At 39.2% G+C, this 7794-nt stretch overlaps 1 long non-coding RNA gene across 2 annotated transcripts; it reads left to right on the top strand.

Moving 5' to 3' along the window:
• The first annotated feature begins 1613 nt into the window (after positions 1 to 1613).
• On the top strand, positions 1614 to 6875 carry LOC120440180. Of its 2 annotated transcripts, none has more exons than XR_005613046.1 (5): positions 1614 to 1743; positions 2274 to 2333; positions 2422 to 2512; positions 4002 to 4159; positions 6360 to 6875. It is a non-coding gene; the product is annotated as an uncharacterized LOC120440180 (long non-coding RNA). The 2 variants fall into 2 exon arrangements; XR_005613045.1 differs by having other exon boundaries at positions 1614 to 1748.
• Positions 6876 to 7794: the final 919 nt, after the last annotated feature.

Here is a 7794-nt window from a genome sequence, read left to right as displayed (position 1 = left end):
TGTTTGAATCCTGCAGCTTATCACACATTTGATTTCCATGTGTGACAACTGCAAGTGTCCAGAGTGAGGACAGACTGAGGGACCCACTGCTGCACATCATCTGTGAGGCTTTGCACCCCTGATGATCCACCAGGACAAACTCAGCAGTGTGTGAGGAAGAGGAGGAGGAAGAGCCAGCAGCAGCTGACAGATGGAGAGAATAGACAGACTGTTCCCTGTTTGTGAAGGACTGCTAGGAAAGTTTAACATAACTAATTGTCTGTCCTGAATCAGTCTTATTAGGTAATGTCTGTGAAGGTTCTCAGTCATCCAGGTCATCGTAGTCAAAGGAATTTGCAAAGAAAAGCGTCTGGACTTCTTTGAGTTGCTTGAAGACGTTTCACCTGTCATCCGAGAAGCTTCTTCAGTTCTAAGGTCAAATGGCCGAGAGTGGTTTGAAAGAGGAGTGAAAGAAGCCATCTATGTCCACTGTGAGCGACCATCTTTGAACAGAGGCGGTGGTTTACGACACCAACTGTCTGCCATCTATAATCCAGTTTTGAGTTCCCTCCCCAGACGCCTTAACGCCCACTCACATCCTGGGCCATCTGACCTCAGGAATTCACATGACAAGGTGGGGCCAGGTTTCACAATGAGCTCACCCGAAACCCTGGCTGATTACACTGTAACAAAAGTCAGTAAAATATACAGCAAAACACCGTCAAATTCCAACAGTAATGGAGCGTAAAACCAAAAACATCCTTTTACTGTATTAAATAGATTGAATAACCGTTAATTGTGAGACTGGATAAAACTTTGTTTTTTACTGTGATAAAATGTTGAAATTATAAATACTGTCTGTGAAAACAAATAAATATGCATACATTTTACAATTAAATATTGTAATGTTGAAAATGTCTGAAAAACTTAGATTTTACGGTATTATTTGAGTAAAACTACATCTTTTCGGGTTGTGCACATTGGAATTCACAGTATAAAGCTGTAGATTTTTAAGCAAACAAAAACATTCATTTTTACAGAAGCAAGAAGTTAAACAATAGGGTCCACCGTAATAATACAACCAGTAAATACCATTTAAAAAAAAGCAAAAAAAAAAAAGCAAATATCAGCAGTGAAAGACAATAAAATTGATAGTATTTTTTTTTTTATTTTAAAATTCAGATACTGATATACAGATTAAAAGTATATCATTGTATATCATTGTTAACCTTCTGATAAAAAAAATCAACAGCAAAAGAAGATGTTAAAAATAAAGTTTATGGTTGTGAATAAAATTGATTTCAATAATCTTTTTTAATTATTATTTTAAAACAACTTTATGTTGTTGTGTTTCACGCCATATTATCAGACCACCTTAAGTGGGTCCGCCTTAAATTTTGAGTTTGTGTGATCGCTGTTGATTGGTAGCTAAACTGCTGGTAAACTGTGTACAGACGTTTTACGTTCGAATTGCAGAGAAAAAAAAAATTCTGGTAGCAACATTGTGCAGTATGAGCGAACCATTTCACCAAAAAGAAACAAAGAGCGACATTACATTGCGGGATGACGTCACCTGAAAATGACCAATAGCGCGGGCCGCTGCTGAGCTGTGTGCCAACCGCTCTTTGTTTTCATGCAGGAGACTCAAGTTGGCTTCGCTAACGGACACAGTTTTGAACTCGTATATTAGCGCCATTTATTGCTGCTTGGACCACAGCATCTTCGGAATTTGTAGACATCCTGGCAGCTTACAATTAGTTCGAGGTGAGGTGAGTACATGCAACTTCAACTTATCTCTGTTATAAAAATCCACCAGCCCAGCGTTTATAGATAATTTTAGCAGTTCGTTTTTTATGAGTGAGGTTGTGAATTTAGTTAGCATTTGTGAGTTGAATTAGCATTACTGTCGCGAGGGAAGCATTGCTCTGGATTAGTTTCTGTGTTTGGCGTGCTTAATTCGCTAGGGAGGAATTACCAAAGTACATGGAGTTATGTTAGCCTGTAATTTCTGTGGTAAGGTAGTTCAGTCATCAAGGGGCTACGTGCTTCATTGTAAACTGCATCGGAATGAGCCACGTTGTTTCTTTCGGTGTATTGAAGCAGGCTGCAAAGCAGACATACACCAGGTATGGCGCGTTTAAGGCTCATTTTTACCGAAGACACTCTGCCCCCACCCATGTCACTGGTGTGGCGGTGGTTTCTTCGTTTACATGTGCAATGGCGATGTGTGAACGTCAGTGTCAGAACTCTCTCTTTATGATTAAAAAGGTTTGTTTTGTTCCTGCCCTTTTCAGACACTGAATTTGAGCAGAAACCATAAGGATACTCAAAGGACCTGTGACTCTCAGGAAATGGTGAGATTTCAGGTCATAATCTTCTTTTTCCATTAAATTCATTTTCCTTTTTCCCTTTACAATATTGCGGTTTTGTTTTTGTAAACAGCATCAAATGAGAGGGACAGATGAAACAGTTTCAAGACAATGGCAGGAAAAACATGCTGAAGATTGAAACAAACCTTGGCTGGAAATATTTGGTATGTGTTTTACCGTAAATCAAATTGTTGAAAAACATTCAGCTACACTGCAACACAGGGAAACTTGATTTGCACTTATTTTGTTACTTTAATTTCTTGTCTCATTATTTTTGTCAGTTATTATTGTTTATGGTGTATGCCCAAGGCTCGCAAAATTTCAAAATCCCTGGTAGCCCTTCGGGCAGGCACTCTTCAGTTTTTGGTAGCCCAAAATAAACTTAAGTAGCCCGAATAAAAAAGAGAGCAATTTTTTAATGTTTTGTTTCCGTTACAATATTATACATTAAAGTATAATATTGTAACGGAAACAAAAATTAATCAGAAAGTTTTTAAAATACAAATCACAACAACTGTATAAAAATTACAATCATCAACTCAAATACTTGTTTCTAATTGAACAGAAATTTCTATGAACTTGTAAGAACTGTGTAGAACATGAATCAGTCTGTGTCAGATCCTGAATCTGAAATTTCCACTGAAGTCAAGGGTAAGAGGTAAGTGGAACCAAGATCGAGGCCATTTGCTTTTTGAAGTTTGCAAAGACTGCTACATTTGGTCAATGGTAGTTCACTCTTTGCAACATAGTACGCTTTTGAAAGATTTTTCAGGACTTCTGCTTGTGCTTGGTTTATTTTTAGTATGTTTTTTGCAATTGCTGTTTGTTCTGGGAAAGATATTGCAGACTGGGCAATAATGCATTTCTTGCACTTCTCATGGGTTCTGATGGGGTCTTTCTTAAAATTACTGGTCCCAGTTACAAAGGCGCTTGGCGACTCAAATGAAATGAAACTCAACACACCCGGCAGAACATCATGTTATTTAGCTCGTCATATTCCAGCCACAGAAATTCTTTTGTCCATGAAACCAAAAAAGCTGAGCTTTCTTTTTGCCTCATACTCTGATTTGTCATAACTTTTCCGTTTTGTGGTCGGCTTTTCTTTGGCTGCCCCTTCTTCACCCTGACCTGTCTTATTTGGCTCAGCAGAACTAAAATACCGGCGTAAATCCTGCTGCTTTTACACACGTACTTACATAACGGTCAGCGATTCTCTGCGCAATCAACCTCTCACATGTTTAAGCTTGCTGTGGGAGATTTCACTTGTCACGTTTGAATAGTAAGCTAATGAGCGATAAGACGATGTCAGAGGAATTGGTGCGCAATTAATCGTCACTCACCAATCAGTACTGCCGCTCTCTACACACCATTCGCGCGATCGCAAAGTGAAAGCAAAAAACAAGCACAAATTCAAACGCGATTTCAATATGTCACATAGTGACAGTGGCTCATCGATGCCAATGACATAATTACTCAGCTACATTTTTGAAAGAATGCAAAAGCATTGACATATATTTTCCCTTCCTATGATAGCCCGACGGGCAGGGCTGAGATAGATTTCGGTAGCCCGACTGGAAAAATCGCTAGCCCCGGGATGTCGGGCTAGCAATTTTGCGAGCCCTGATGCCCTTCTTGTTTTCTTTCTGAATGCAGAAGGTATCTAGCCAGTCCACAATGAAAGCTTCGTTGCACCCCATGAGTCTTCTGGCAGAAATGATGGCGCCTGTATTCTTTGGTTTCCCTAAACATCACACCCTGCCTGTTTATACGAGGCTCTTCAATTAAGTCTGCACCCAAAGATTCAATAAGAGGTAAGCAGTGGTATTATTCAAGTTTTGCTAAAGAAAGATGGACAGGAGACACTAATCTTAATCAGCCGAGCTCAGGTTCATGTCCAGGTGAGCAGTTTCATACGCTATAAAATGTAGATTGAATGATAGGTCTCATCACCATGCATTCAGCCATTAACTTCAAGTTTATGATAAATCAATAGGAAACTTAAATACGTTTTCCAACAAATTATGATTGTGATTAGGGCTGCGTTGTCTACAGGGAGTGCAGAATTATTAGGCAAGTTGTATTTTTGAGGAATAATTTTATTATTGAACAACAACCATGTTCTCAATGAACCCAAAAAACACATTAATATCAAAGCTGAATGTTTTCGTAAGTAGTTTTTAGTTTGTGTTTAGTTTTAGCTATTTTAGGGGATATCTGTGTGTGCAGGTGACTATTACTGTGCATAATTATTAGGCAACTTAACAAAAACAAATATATACCCATTTCAATTATTTATTTTACCAGTGAAACCAATATAACATCTCCACATTCACAAATATACATTTCTGACATTCAAAACCAAAACAAAAACAAATCAGTGACCAATATAGCCACCTTTCTTTGCAAGGACACTCAAAAGCCTGCCATCCATGGATTCTGTCAGTGTTTTGATCTGTTCACCATCAACATTGCGTGCAGCAGCAACCACAGCCTCCCAGACACTGTTCAGAGAGGTGTACTGTTTTCCTCCTTGTAAATCTCACATTTGATGATGGACCACAGGTTCTCAATGGGGTTCAGATCAGGTGAACAAGGAGGCCATGTCATTAGTTTTTCTTCTTTTATACCCTTTCTTGCCAGCCACGCTGTGGAGTACTTGGACGCGTGTGATGGAGCATTGTCCTGCATGAAAATCATGTTTTTCTTGAAGGATGCAGACTTCTTCCTGTACCACTGCTTGAAGAAGGTGTCTTCCAGAAACTGCCAGTAGGACTGGGAGTTGAGCTTGACTCCATCCTCAACCCGAAAAGGCCCCACAAGCTCATCTTTGATGATACCAGCCCAAACCAGTACTCCACCTCCACCTTGCTGGCGTCTGAGTCGGACTGGAGCTCTCTGCCCTTTACCAATCCAGCCACGGGCCCATCCATCTGGCCCATCAAGACTCACTCTCATTTCATCAGTCCATAAAACCTTAGAAAAATCAGTCTTGAGATATTTCTTGGCCCAGTCTTGACGTTTCAGCTTGTGTGTCTTGTTCAGTGGTGGTCGTCTTTCAGCCTTTCTTACCTTGGCCATGTCTCTGAGTATTGCACACCTTGTGCTTTTTGGCACTCCAGTGATGTTGCAGCTCTGAAATATGGCCAAACTGGTGGCAAGTGGCATCTTGGCAGCTGCACGCTTGACTTTTCTCAGTTCATGGGCAGTTATTTTGCGCCTTGGTTTTTCCACACGCTTCTTGCGACCCTGTTGACTGTTTTGAATGAAACGCTTGATTGTTCGATGATCACGCTTCAGAAGCTTTGCAATTTTAAGACTGCTGCATCCCTCTGCAAGATATCTCACTATTTTTGACTTTTCTGAGCCTGTCAAGTCCTTCTTTTGACCCATTTTGCCAAAGGAAAGGAAGTTGCCTAATAATTATGCACACCTGATATAGGGTGTTGATGTCATTAGACCACACCCTTCTCATTACAGAGATGCACATCACCTAATATGCTTAATTGGTAGTAGGCTTTCGAGCCTATACAGCTTGGAGTAAGACAACATGCATGAAGAGGATGATGTGGACAAAATACTCATTTGCCTAATAATTCTGCACTCCCTGTATGTATCACTTTTATATAAGTAGATTTAAGGGATAACTATTGCCAAAACGCAACCTGGGCTGTTTTTTTTTTTTTTTACTGTATCGATTTTGATGCGCTCAAATTTATGCCCCGGCCCCCTAGAATTCCCATTCACTGGCTATTGACCACAAAACAAAATCACAGTCAATATCAAAAACGGCTCGTTTGTCGTAATTATGCTTTTAGATATATGTTTGTCTCGTTTACAGTTAAAAAAAAAAAACAGCCCAGGTTGCATTTTGACAATAGCTATCCTTTAAGAACTGTATATTTTACACTTAAGAAATCATTTATCATTAGATCTGTTTTTGGCAGCACGTTTTGTTCATTTCTGTGCATTTTGCTCAAGCACTGATCAAACTTTGTCCATTTTTTGCTGCAGAGGGGATCCTGCCAGTCCAAAGTGAACTCCTGATGGACACTGAAGTACTCCTGCAGAGCTTGTATCTTCGACACCATGCGCATTAGAAACTCCACTGAGTCCTTTCCTTCACCAAGGCAGGACCCAGTGACTCATTACTGTTGATAGGTCAGGGGCAGGTAATATTTTGTTTCATGTTTATTCATTCCTCCATGGATTACCAGCCATATATATGGACACATGCTGTATTCTCAAGATCTATGCTGTTTTGTAGGAATAGAGAAAATGATATGTTTAGTCTGTTTTCAAATGGTATGTCAAATTTTCTCATTGTTTATCAGTAATATTCACTACCTTGGTTATATATGAGCATCTTTAGATTTTTCTATATTTAGCGGTTGCAAATGTAAAATGTACGGTAAACCATTTATGTTCCTCATATTGTACTGTATTTTTAGCGGTAAAATACCGGCAGCTGTGGTTGCCAGGAATTTACCGTAAAATGTATCTGGTCAAAATAAAATGCTGTAATTTGTTGTACAATTTCACTGTGTTTTTTACTGTCAAAGGTTTTAATGAGGTTTAACATATTTCTGTTATTTTTACAGTTATTTACAATAATAGGGTCTATCCTATTACTGTTAAATTAACAACAAATTACTGTAAATATTATTATATTATAACTTTTTTTTTCCTGCAAATATCCGTAAAAAGCTATGGAAAGTTGCATCTTTTACATTAAATTGCTGTATAATTGACAAATATATTTGTTTTTTTCTATCATGATTTTGGTAAAATAATACATTGTCTACCTTAAAATTTAGGGTTACAAAACCAGTATACCGTATTGTCTTTTACAGATCCCACATTTTTTTCACGGTATATTCCTGGCAACCACAGCTGCCGGTATTTTACCATAAATTTGACAGTTTTTTTTTTTTTTTTTACAGTGTAGGTACCACACCCGCTTTCACACCTTGGCTCATGTGATTAGAGGATCACCAGGGGGTCCTTTGTCCCTCTTTGGGGGGATACTCCCACTGGGTTTAAATCTGGGACTCTCGGCCATTTGACCTTAGAACTGAAGAAGCTTCTCGGATGAGAGGTGAAACGTCTTCAAGCAACTCAAAGAAGTCCAGACGCTTTTCTTTGCAAATTCCTTTGACTACGATGACCTGGATGACTGAGAACCTTCACAGACATATTGCCGTACATTTTGGGAGGAACACCCTTCAACTGGTACGGGAGTATGAAAGGGAATCAAGGAAACTGGCGGATTATAGGAACCACCTTCGTTTCAACCTAAGATGCAGACAAAGCAGAGTTGTTCCTAAGAGCTTGCGCCTTGGATCCACTGTCAGGGGACACAGAGCAGACTTGATTCTACAGAGAGCTCAAAATCACCTTTTAAGTGAAAGGATAAGACAGGTCCATTTCACTATAGATGCCCTCCAGA

This window comes from Oreochromis aureus, linkage group 5, assembly GCF_013358895.1.
Source record: "Oreochromis aureus strain Israel breed Guangdong linkage group 5, ZZ_aureus, whole genome shotgun sequence".
NCBI lineage: Eukaryota > Metazoa > Chordata > Actinopteri > Cichliformes > Cichlidae > Oreochromis > Oreochromis aureus.
This window is presented reverse-complemented; position numbering and strand designations above follow the sequence as displayed.